Source organism: Macaca fascicularis, chromosome 16 (genome assembly GCF_037993035.2).
Source record: "Macaca fascicularis isolate 582-1 chromosome 16, T2T-MFA8v1.1".
In the NCBI taxonomy this organism is placed as follows: Eukaryota; Metazoa; Chordata; class Mammalia; order Primates; family Cercopithecidae; genus Macaca; species Macaca fascicularis.
The window spans coordinates 47,206,944-47,219,698 of NC_088390.1; the positions used below are offsets into that span (position 1 = coordinate 47,206,944).

Genomic DNA, 12,755 nt, shown 5'->3' on the forward strand with positions numbered 1-12,755 from the left:
GAGCCACCACGCCCAGCTGAGAATGTCAGTTTCAAATGCGAATCTAGGCCCACAGGGTGTTGTCTGTCTTATTGACTGCTGTTTTCCTACACTTGGATGATACCTAGCACACTGAAGGTATTGAATATTGACTGACTGAATGATTCATGGCTAGGAGTTAGTTTCAAGTAATAGAAATCCCAGCTGCAACTATTTAAAGCAGCATTCCCCAACCTTTTTGGCACCAGGGACCCGTTTTGTGGAAGACGATTTTTCCATGGACCATAAGGGATGGTTTCTGGATGAAACTGTACTGTACTGTTGGCAGTACAGTTAGTACATCAAGCATTAGTTAGATTCTCGTCAGTAGCCTGCAACTTAGATCCCTCGCATACTCAGTTCACAATAGGGTTCGTGCTCCAATGAGAATCTAATGCCGCTGCTGATGTGACAGGAGGCGGAGCTCAGGCGGCCATGCTCGCTCCTGTTTGCTTGCCACTCACCTCCTGCTGTGCTGCCCTGTTCCTAACAGGCTGTGGACTAGTCCATGCGTAGAGGTTGAGAACACCTGATTTTTTTTTTTTTTTTGAGACAAAGTCATACTCTGTTGCCCGGGCTGGAGTGCAATCTCGGCTCTTGCAAGTCTGCCTCCCAGGTTCAAGCAATTCTCCTGTCTCAGCCTCCTGAGTAGCCGGGATTATAGGCATGCACCACCATACCCAGCTAATTTTGTATTTTGAGTAGAAACGGGGTTTCTCCATGTTGTTCAGGCTGGCCTCAAATTCCTGACCTCAGATGATCCACCCACCTTGGCCTCCCACAGTGCTGGGATTACAGGCGTGAGCCACCACACCCGGCCAAGGACACCTGATTTAAAGGAAGAAAAAGGAATTTATTGGCTTGTGGAACTATCAAAGAACAAAATTTCAACAAATCAAGTTTAAAGACTCTTTTGTTGGTAATTCATGAATTGGGCAGCATTTCTTCTATAAAATACAAAGGCACCCTGAGGAGCTGAGCAGAGGAGCTGGGCTTTACAGGCAGAAGAGGCAGAAGAAAGCAGAAACAAGGAATAAAAAGCAGTTTGGTTGTTTCAAAGTCACTTTTCTTATAGGATTAAAGCAGAAGGGACTTCCTTATCATGCTGGCCCAGGTTGATGGGGCCTCTTTGGATTGGTTGCTGTGAATCTTCCTTTTCTTTGGAAAACTGATCCACTTCTAAGTTCAGTTTGACTACGTAACAGCTAGCGTGAGTGACTCCATTCTGGCTTGGTCTGATATGTTGGGGCCCAGTGCAGGAGCTCAGTCCAAACCAATGGCCTCACTGTAAGTTTTACTTAACAGAACTAAAAAGCCAAGGAATATACAGGCTTCAGGTATACCTGGAGTCGGGGCTCAAATGATGTTACCAGGACCACTGCTCTGCTGATGTCTCTGTTTTTCCTGCCTCTATTCTAGCTTTATTCTGAGGCATACTTTCATTTTATGGGAGGCAGATTGTAACCAGTAGTGGCAGATGGTTTATGACCTTATAGAGCTACAGGCAGAAAAAAAGAAAGCTTTTCATTGCCATCAATATAAAGTTAAGTCCAAGCTGGGCTTGGTGGCTCACACCTGTAATCCCAACACTTTGGGAGACCAGGGCAGGTGGATCACTTGAGCCCAGGAGTTTGAGACCAGCCTGGGCAACATGGTGAAACTCTGTCTCTACAAAAATTAGCTGGGTAGGGGGGCGTGCACCTGTAGTCCTAGATACTCAGGAGGCTGAGGCAGGAGGATCAATTGAGCCTGAAAGCTCCAGGCTGCAGTGAGCCATAATCACACCACTGTACTCCAGCCTGGGTGACAGAGCCAAGACCTTGTCTCAAAAATAAAATAAAATAAAACAATATAGCCGGGCGCGGTGGCTCAAGCCTGTAATCCCAGCACTTTGGGAGGCCGAGGCGGGCAGATCACGAGGTCAGGAGATCGAGACCATCCTGGCTAACCTGGTGAAACCCCGTCTCTACTAAAAAATACAAAAAACTAGCCGGGCGACGTGGCGGGCGCCTGTAGTCCCAGCTACTCGGGAGGCTGAGGCAGGAGAATGGCGTAAACCCAGGAGGCGGAGCTTGCAGTGAGCTGAGATCCGGCCACTGCACTCCAGCCTGGGCGGCAGAGCGAGACTCCGTATCAAAAAAAAAAAAAAAAAAAAAAACACAACAATATAAGTTAAGTCCTGGGCCCGACATGAATTGGCCTGAATTGTAACATGTCTCCTCTCCCCAAAACCCATCACTGTGGCTGGGAATGCCATGATCTGATTATCCAGGTGCCATGCACATGCCCCCTCCCAGAGCTGAGGGTGGAACCAACATGGCAGAATTCCATGGATGAAAACCATGATGCTGCCAGTTGACTAAAGTTTGATAGATGCTGAGTCAACAAATAATGAGTGTCCGTTAGATCACCTATTGCTCACATTAGGCAGTCTCTAGTCTCTAAAGTAGCCACACAGCAGAATCACAGTGGTACCAAAACCAAAGGAGAGCCCAGCCTAGCTGCTGGAATGGGAATCCACAGGAAAACTGCAGCCTGGCTTTGCTGAAACGGGTCAGCCACAGTGCATTTTCAGTGTTGGCAGTACAGCCTAAGGATGTGACAAGATCCTCACAAGGTGACTCACAGCCACATGACATTTCTAAATGTGAGGAGAAAAGCTGAATGTCCCGATTGTGGCCATCAACTTATTGCCTCTTTGAGGATAAAGTAATTCCCAGCTTTGGTTTCCTCCTCAGGAAACTGCAACTGGTAATACCTACCTTGTGAGTTATTGCAAAGATTAAAGAGGGGATCATGAGAAAATAGTGTTATAGCACCTGGAAGAGAACAGTCATCTAATAAAAGTTAGTTTCCTTTCCCCAGACTTAACTACTCTGCTCTATTTTAATATAATGTATGCGAGTCACGTGTTTATGACATGCTAAACAGGCAACGGTTATAGGGCACTGACGAAGGGTTGGCCAATGGTCTAAGGACTTTATATTCAATAATCCATTTAATTTTTGGTTCCTCCCCACAAGTCTTTGGGGAAGAAAACATTATCCCCATTTTAGGAGATGTCCTGAAAGGTTGAATAACTCACCCACGGTCACACAGCTAGTTCGTGGCAGAAATTATTTCAAACGCAGGCATTCTGACTGTAGGGCAGATGCTCTAAACCAGGACACCATACAGCCTCGTCCTGAGAACATCTATTTCTTCCACTCTGAGCTGTTTGTCTTATGTCTCCTGTCAAAGGACGCCACACAAACCAGCACTTAATAAATGTGTGAATTTTGCCCTGGCAGATGGTAGAGGAAGGAGTAAAGATGCAGAGGGAAGTGGACACGTTGGAATAGATATTTTCTGTGAGGCCAGAAGACCTCCAGAGGATTATGCTACACACATAGGCCCAGAGCTTATGCTTCACTTGCCAAGGCCATCAGGAATACTCCAGGGAGAAGGTGCCAGCATCAGTGAGAAGTTCAGTGCTAGCAAGGGCTGTGGGTAGGAGATGCTGTCACAGAGCTTGGTTCATGGATAGCAATGAGCATGGTGGGCTCCTGAAGCAAGAGGCCAGAGGGCAGCACTTAACCTCTAGAAGCCAGAGGGTTGTAATTATAGTAATGACCAGCAAAGCAGAATGGCAGCCAAGGGAGCTTGATCCAAAGAGAGTTGTGGAGATAGTTCACAGAGTATGGTGTCCCAAAGGACAAAGTCAATGACCAGTCAATGGGGATGCTGCTTAATATGCACCATCAAAAGAAAGCAAGAATGAGGCTGGGTGCGGTGGCTCACGCCTATAATCCCAGCACTTTGGGAGGCCAAGGCAGGCGGATTGCCTGAGGTCAGGAGTTTGAGACCAGTTTGGCCAACATGGTGAAACCCTGTCTCTACTAAAAATACAAAAATTAGCCGGGCATGGTGGCAGGCACCTGTAATCCCAGCTACTCGGAAGGCTGAGTCAGGAGAATTGCTTGAGTCCGGGAGGAGGAGGTTGCAGTGAGCCAAGATAGCGCCACTGCACTCCAGCCTGGGCAACAGAGTGAGACTCCGTCTTAAAAAATAATAATAATAATAATAAATAAATAAATAAATAAAAGCAAGAATGGAGGAGCAGGAGGCTGCAAGAGGTTGCCCTAATGAAACGTCATGGTTGGGGAAACAGCAAGAGTTCCATTTGAACTATAAAATATGGCTCCTGCCCTGGCATTTTGAATTCTTTGTGACCATGAATCAGCAGGTAAGAAGAGTTGCCTTCTTGGCAAGGGTAATTGCTCCTGATTAGCAGGAGGAGTTTGTGTTGCTATTACAAGTGGGGGCAATGAAGAATACGTAGAGAACTCATGCAGTCCACTTGGGTGCTTTATGATACTCCCTGGCCCAACTGAGAACATACATGGATGAGTACAGCAACCTCAGCTTGAGATAAGTATGGTTACCAGTGGTTTCATTCAAAAATGAAAGTTTTGTCACACCACCAGCAAGTCACTGAGACCACTAGAGATGGTAACTGAGAGAGAGTAAATTTGGAATGGATAGTGGAGAAGGGAGAGGATAAGTATCAGTTGCGATCCCAAGATCAACTGCTGTGACAAGGGGTATAGTTCATCCCACTGATCTGCCTCTTTTAAGTTTATCTGCAAGAAGAGAGGCACACTGGAACCCTGGAGGAGCTGTTCCCTAAATGGGACGGGAGTTGCATGGTGCACGGGGTGGACCATGGTAGTTGTGAAGACACACCACTTGGCTCTCCGTTCAAGAAATAACTTCCATTCAGCTGCAAGGAGAGTGGTTAGTTGACAGCCTCCAACTGCAGCAGCTTCAGACCACCTCAGTTTTCAAGCTAAGGCCACACTCTTCCTGAACCGTCTCCAGATAATAACCAAACATAGTGGAAGTACTAGGGGCTGGCTATTTCTGGCCAAAGCGGATATCTTCCAATCGGCAGTCTTTGCTCTGGTGTTTCCCATTGAGTTGGCCAAAACTGTCAGGTGTGCATTGTATTCTGAGGTGCTCCTGTTCAATCCTGTTTCTTCCCCACTTTTTTTTTTTTTTTTTAATGAGACAGAGTTTCGCTTTTGTCGCCCAGGCTGGAGTGCAATGGCGCGATCTCAGCTCATTGCAACCTCTGCCTCCGAGGTTCAAGTGATTCTCCTGCCTCAGCCTTCTGAGTAGCTGGGATTACAGGCATGTGCCACCATACCTGGCTAATTTTGTATTTTTAGTAGAGATGGGCTTTCACTATATTGGTCAGCCTGGTCTCGAACTCCCAACCTCAGGTGATTTGCCCCCCTCGGCCTCCCAAAGTGCTGGGATTACAGAGTGAGCCACCGCGCCCAGACTCTTCCCCACCTTTTTTGTTTGTTTGTTTTTCACAAGTATCAGATTAATATCATGGCCCAAAGGCTTTATCTGTCCAAGCTGCTGATTCTCCCTTTTTTCTTTAACAGGCTTTTCACCTGAATCAACTGTTTGTGTTCTTCACTCGGTCTCCTCACCTGCTTCCTGGAAGACCTAGCTGACACAGATGGTTACAAGAAATGATTTCCTCCCTATAAAACTTTAGGTAAATAAACTCTCTGAGCTTCACTTTTCTCCCTGTGGAAGGAGCATATTATTAACTCTCTCGCTGGGTAGTTGGGAGGCTTAAATATATAAATTTTAGATTTTTATGAGAATTAAATAAGGGAATGTGTGTGAGATGTTTTGCAAACAACCTTGCACATAGTAAATTCAATAACTTATTCAAATGGAAGAGATAAAGGCAGCCATGTGTGGAACTTACTCGTTTTCTTTACTCCTGATGGATATGGCCGTTTGCCTAGCACTGGAGAAGCGTTATTTTTTTCCCCATTGCTATTAACATCTTTGCCTGCAGTGAGAAAAGAAGTAATGGTTATGCCAAACCAAGAAGATGAGAATAGACTTTAAGTACAAGCGATTGTAGTGGTTTTTTAAAATATATATATAGTATATAATATTTAAAATATATATATACATATATATTTGCTGATAATATTTAAAAATATATATACATATATATATACATTTTGAGATAGGGTCTTGCTCTGTCTCCCAGGCTGGATGGAGTGCAGTGGCATGACCACAGCTCACTGCAGCCTCAAGCTTCCAGGCTCAAGTGATCCTCCGAGGTTAGCCTCCCAAGTAGCTGGGACTACAAGTGCATGCTACCATGCCCAACTAGTTTTTAAATTTTTTTGCAAAGACGGGGCCTTGCTATGTTCCCAGGGCTGGTCTTGAACTCCTGGGCTCAAGTGATCCTCCTACTATGGCCTCCCAAAGTGCTGGGATTACAGGCATGAGCCACTGTGCTCAGTTATATATTTTTAAATGATATAATAATGACAATGAAAATTTCAGTTGGAGATTGAATTGTGATTATGTAACCAAATGATTTAAATCCGCAATGTTAAAACAGGAAGAACACTATATATTTTCCATATCTGAAGATTCTATTACAAGATTGGGTAATTTATTCTTCTGCAATGAATTTTGATGTAGTATTCACAAGTCCATAACCAAGATATATTTTAGTTTTCAATAATATATGGTTTCCTTTTTAAATCACAACGTTTCATTTGATTTCATTCTCATGTATAAAAATGTACACATCACTTTGGGCTAAGTTTTCAGCAAAGGTAGAAAGAAGTGGAATACCATTAGGAACTTTATCCAAATGCTTCGAAGAGCATAGCTCAGCAAAAAAAAAAAATTTCCCCATCTAGGGGCTATAAACTGCCTATGATAAGGTTTGTACTGAGTTTAAGTCACATCCGAAGTACATTTATGGTACAGGCATTTATTAAAGTATTTATTACTTCCTCTAGCAAGCCCTTCAGCTAGTGGAATTTTAAGACATGTAACCTGGAGGATTGACTTAATTATATTCTGTATTTGATTTTAATGGAGAAACTAATCATTACAGTGCATGAAACTACGAGACAGAAATAATCATCCTTTAGGAGAGAGGCTAAGCTTTTTATGTTTAATTTGGTAATTTTCTGATAGCCACACCATTTTCTGCACCTGTTGTTTAAAAAATTAATTTGGAAGAAATTTCCTTACTGTAGGTGGACAATTTGAAAATGAAAAATTCTTACCCTGTGAATTTCTCACCCGGAGCACTTTAACTTTTCCACCAAGCATGTCCCCCTCCCTTCAACTCAAATCAATGAATTAACAAGTTTGAATGCACATGCTCTTCCTGAAAAAAAAAAAAAAAAAAATTTTTTTTTTGTTATCTCTGTTGGTCTTGCCAATTAGAATAAGAAGACTACTCTTTCTGTTTCTTAGAATATCATCCTAAATTTCTGTTTCAACCACTGTCCTAATAACTTCCCTGAATGATCAGTTGGATATAAAATCATAAAGACATACCTGGTTTGGAATAATAACCACATTTCCCCCACTCTTCTACTTTAAAAAGACGTTAGACCTTAACATCATATAATCCACATATTCCATACCTAGTCATTAGTTGCTCTTCACAAAAGTAAAGTCATGTCACTCATGTAATATTTCTTTCTGTTCCACTGCTGCTGCCTGCAAGTGTTTAGAAGCTCTTCCTATCCCTGTCCTTGCTTCCAACATTGCACACATTTTCTTCTCGTGCTTAAAAATAAATGTCAAGTTCTTGATCTTTTGTTAAAGATTCATTGCCAAAGATGGTTTCACAGCAGGAGCCTTCCTAGGGAGAGAGTTGGCTCACATTCCTGCTAAGAATGTAACCTGGGAATGATGGAAAAATAATTATAATCAATGTCAGAGAGCATATGGGTTTCTACCGAGAAGCCTGCCAAGTAGGACCTGCACTAATCCTTTCCATCCATTATCAGCCAGTTGACTCTAACAGACAAATTCCTCATATTTGGATAAATGAAAGTCCAAATCTCACACATATTTCTCCCACATCTGAGAGGTTTCTGAGTGAAACCAGTGAATGCCTTGCATTTCTGAAGGTTAGTTTCCATAAAACTACATTATTGTGTTTTCTTGTCTGTAAATGTGGGATTGCCTTATTTCTACTGCATCCTTTAATGTGGGTGACCCTCTAAGGTCAGTACACACATAGTGAAAGACATGAGGCCATTCTAATATGTACATTGAAAAGAACCACATTTTAAAAGCTTTGTGGTGATGTGTGTTTCGGCTGGATACACCCCAACAGTATGTGTCGTGTTTTTAAAAGAGGAATTATGCTGAGTTAATTAAGTGGAAGCAGAAACACCTGGTGCATATCATTATGGAATAAGGCTCTGGGTGATTTAATTAAGATCTTTATGGTTACCAAGTGGCTTTCCAAGTATTTTTCCACTGAACTTATATTTTACTTTACCTTCCACCCTGCTTCTCTTCAGATATATGCCAGGTGGTATATAGTTTTTTTTTTTGTTTTTGTTTTTTTTTTTTTTTTTTGGTGAGACAGTCTAGCTCTGTTGGCCAGGCTGGAGTGCAGTAGTGTGATCTCGGCTCACTGCAACTCCTGCCTCTCAGGTTCAAGCGATTCTCATGCCTCAGCTTCCCAAGGAGCTGGGATTACAGGCGCATGCCACCAAGCCAAGCTAATTTTTGTATTTTTAGTACAGACAGGGTTTCACCATGTTGTCCAGGCTAGTCTGGAACTCCTGGCCTCAAGTGATCCACCCATCTTGGCCTCCCAAAGTGCTGGGACTACAGGCGTGAGCCACTGTGCCTGGCCAGTATATAGTTCCTTTTAGGAGAGAATTTTCTCTCTGTAGAATCTCTGAATATGGGAAACCAGACATGAATTTGAATTCTCCTTATAAGCCTCTGTGATTCAAGGATTAGAGCAACTTGCCTCTTTTCTATATAGCGGAAAGATAAAATTCAGTCCATCCTAAACCAACATTCTTTTATTTTCTAAGCATCAATAAATCAATAAACACAATAAATATATTGTATGCCTTCTTGTTAAAAAAATGCAGAGTAGACAAAGCGGGGCATTCTAATTTAGAGTAGATGATTCTTCCAATATTTAGAACACTTCCAGCAAGGAGAAAAATGAACTGGAAATGAGGTTGCTGTTTGCTAGTATGGAACCCCATTCATAGATCTAGCACTCAACACAGACACAATAAATTGGGCAGTGGCCTCTCAGTCCTCTCTGCTCCAGTGGAAATATTCAGTATGGCTGTCCAGCTCTCAAGTCATATGCTAAAACAAAGATTTTAAAAGATGAGTTGTATATTGATATTGTGATGCCACTCCGCCATATAACTTGGCCCCAGATCCCACTGCTAAAGTTGTAAAAATGAAATGATTTTTGGCTGGGAACAGTGGTCGCATCTGTAATCCCAGAACTTTGGGAGGCGGAGGCAGGTGGATCACTTGAGCCCAGGAGTTTGAGACCAACCTGGGCAACACGGTGAAACCCTATATCTATTTAAAAGAAAAGAAAAAAAAAAAAAAAAGAGGCTGGGCTCAGTGGCTGAAATCTGTAATCCCAGCACTTTGGGAGGCTGAGACAGGTGGATCACTTGAGCCCAGGAGTTTGAGAGCAGCCTGGCCAACATAGTGAAACCCCTCTCTACTAAAAATATAAAAATTAGCTGGGCGTGGTGCTGCGTGCCTATAGTCCCAGCTACTCGGGAGGCTGAGGCAGGAGAATCGCTTGAACCTGGGAGGCAGAGGTTACAGTGAGCTGAAATCATGCCACTGCACTCCAGCCTGGTGACAGAGTGAGACTCTGAATCAAAATAATAATAATAATAATAATAATAATGATGATGATGAAAGAAAAGAAAGAAAACAAATCATCGACCCCAATGCTGCATTATCAGCTTTCAGGAAGACTTGTATTTTACTTCTTATTCACCCCCGCTCCCACCTCACCAGCATGTATCTGTAAAACCTATGAAAACTTCAAGGTGACCAATACCCCTAAAATACGCCTGGGTGCAATTCTGTATTTGTAGAGTAAAATGAGTCAGATATGGACATCCTCACACAGCAACTGATCAGAGGAGGATGAAAACCAGAACTCAAAGACTTAAAGCATTTTTAACTGAGAAAAAAAAATTCTAGCTATATCTCTGCAACTGGTTTGACAGAACCTAGAAATCAAATTTGGCAAATACTGGTCCCATGTATTTTGTGAGGATACTATTTATATCATCAAAAGACTCCATAGTTTGTTTGATGTGGTGGCCAAATAAGATTATAGAAGTTTTCTTTTTCTTGAGTAGGCTGTACTGTGCTTATTAATAATAAAAACACTTCACCCCCTTGTTCGGTATAAAGGCAGGCTCTAATGCCCTAGTGAATTGTGTCGTCAGGTTTATTAGTAAGTTGTTTATTTAGAAATCAAAATTCTATAAACCCAGTGGTATAAATGGTAGTTAAATTCCAAGCATAAGTCCCAAATCAGATTGACTTCTAAGTCATGGGAGCAAAACCAAGGCTGAGTTCCAGCTGCTGGGAGTGAACACCTGTGCCAGTTCTTCTCCATTTATCACCTGCTCAGTGCTCTGGAAGGCCAGCTTCCTACAGACTGATTTGTTCACCTGGGCTTCCTTGGTGGCTGGCTTTCAGTTGGCTTCAGTCAAGAAGGGGCACAGACTAGAAATAGGAGACGAGATAAGGTGGGGTAGTTCTTCATCTGTTCCTCTCCTGCTTAGCTGCCAGCAACCTGGCAATGGCTATGTCCCTCCAAGACTACATTTCTAGGTGGGAAGCCTCTTCCACAGCCCCAGCTCTTACTGGGCTCTGGGAATATGGTTGCCTCCCTTTGGCCCCCAGTCTTGGGGGTATAATAACTCCTTGCTCTTGCTCCTCTCAGGTATCTGAACAGGATGTTTTATTTTTTTGAGACAGAGTCTCGCTCTGTCGCCCAGGCTGGAGTGCAGTGGCCGGATCTCAGCTCACTGCAAGCTCCGCCTCCCGGGTCTACATCATTCTCCTGCCTCAGCCTCCCGAGTAGCTGGGACTACAGGCGTCTGCCACCTCGCCCGGCTAGTTTTTTGTATTTTTTTAGTAGAGACGGGGTTTCGCTGTGTTAGCCAAGCTGGTCTCGATCTCCTGACCTCGTGATCCGCCTGTCTCGGCCTCCCAAAGTGCTGGGATTACAGGCTTGAGCCACCGTGCCCGGCCGTGTTGGTTTTCTTAACCCTGTCCTTGCCTCAGAGAATAATCTCTTCATTACAGTTTCTTCATTTGTGCCATCTCAGGAGAATTTCATTCATCAAGATCCTGACCAGCTGGGCGTGGTGGCTCACACCTATAATTCCAGCACTTTGGAAGGCTGAGATGAGGAGTTTGAGACCAGCCTGGCCAACATGGTGAAACCCCGTCTCTATTAAAAATACAAAAATTAGCTGGGCGTCGTGGCTTGAGCCTGTAATCTCAGCTACTTGAGAGGCTGAGGCAGGAGAATCACTTGAACCTGGGAGGTGGAGTTTGCAGTGAGCCGAGATAGCGCCACTGCACTCCAGCTTGGGTGACAGAGTGAGACTCCATCTTAAAAAAAAAAAAAAGGCCCTGACCAAGAGAGTGAAGGAGGAAAAAGAGGAAAAAAATATTTCATGTTTCTTTCCTGAGTGCAGGAATCCCTGGTGGAATTTCAGACAGGATAATTCATGAATCTAACAGGTATTAATCATGTTCCTCTTATATGCCATTCATAATGAATAAAGTAGATCTAGTTCCTGCCCTCAACAATAAACACACACATGAATAACCAAAATAGGTACATGTTTTGGAAAATCTTATGTAGAAAATAAACAGGGTGCACTGACAGAGTCACTCATGGGGGAGAGCAGTTTTGGATAGGGTGGTCAGGGAAGGCCTCGCTGAGGAGGTGCCATTTAGCTGAGACCTCAGGGTTGAGAAGGAAACAGCCACCGTACAAAGATCAGGCAAAGCACAGGGAACATGTGTTCCAGGCAGAAGGAGCTGAAGGTGTAAAGGCTTGGAGGTGGGAAAAGAGCTTTGTGGGAAAACCAGGACGTATGGCAGCTGTTTGACTTTGGAGGAAACAAAAGACATATTTGCAAGCCACATGGAGAGTGGAAGGAATACAAATGTGACTGGAGGAGGGGCCAGGTGGAGAGTGGGAGAGACGAAGCTGGACAGGAGCTCAGAGAACGCAGGGCAGGCCCTGTAGGCCAAGGTGAAGACGATGGTTTTTATTCCAAGTATAGTGGGAAGCCAAGAAGAGTTTTAAAGAGCAGAGTCATACAATCTGGTTTATCTTTTTAGAAGATCGCGCTTGCTGCTCTGTGAAGAAGGACTGGGCGAAAAACAAATAGAATCAGGGAGAACAGTCCGAGGGTGATCAAAATAATCCAGACGGAAGACGACTACGTTTTAGTCTGAAGTGGTGGGAGTGGTGATGGAGAAGAGCAGACGTCTGCGAGTTTTATTTTGGAGATAGAGCCACAGGACTTGGTAAGGATTGGGCATGCGGGGAGGCAAGGGGAAGGGAAGAGTCAGGGAAGCCTCCCAGGTTGCTGACTTGGGCCTCTATCTGGAGGGTGAAGCTGTTTATGGAGAGGAGGAAGACTAGGGGAGGAATAAGGATGGAAAGATTTTTAAGATGAAGATGTCCACGAGACATCCAGGGAAATATCAAGCCGGCAGATGGCTGCCTGAACCTGGAGCCCAGTTGACAAGTTTGAGCTGGAGGATCTTTTTTTCTAATCTGTTAGTGGTCAAGTAGGCATCTCAGGTCAACCCGGCTTATGCCAAAAGAGACCTCCATGAGGTCTGTATGA

At 43.8% G+C, this 12,755-nt stretch overlaps 1 long non-coding RNA gene across 3 annotated transcripts in view; it reads left to right on the forward strand.

The window, feature by feature from the left end:
- LOC102145850 (uncharacterized) overlaps positions 1 to 12,755 on the forward strand; it is a 76,222-nt gene that overhangs the window by 17,304 nt on the left and 46,163 nt on the right. For 2 of the 3 annotated variants that reach the window (XR_012425571.1, XR_012425570.1), the window contains 2 exons: positions 5,454 to 5,569; positions 12,241 to 12,429. This is a non-coding gene — a long non-coding RNA (uncharacterized lncRNA). The remainder of the gene's footprint in view (positions 1 to 5,453; positions 5,570 to 12,240; positions 12,430 to 12,755) is intronic. The other variant, XR_012425572.1, reaches the window with a different exon arrangement.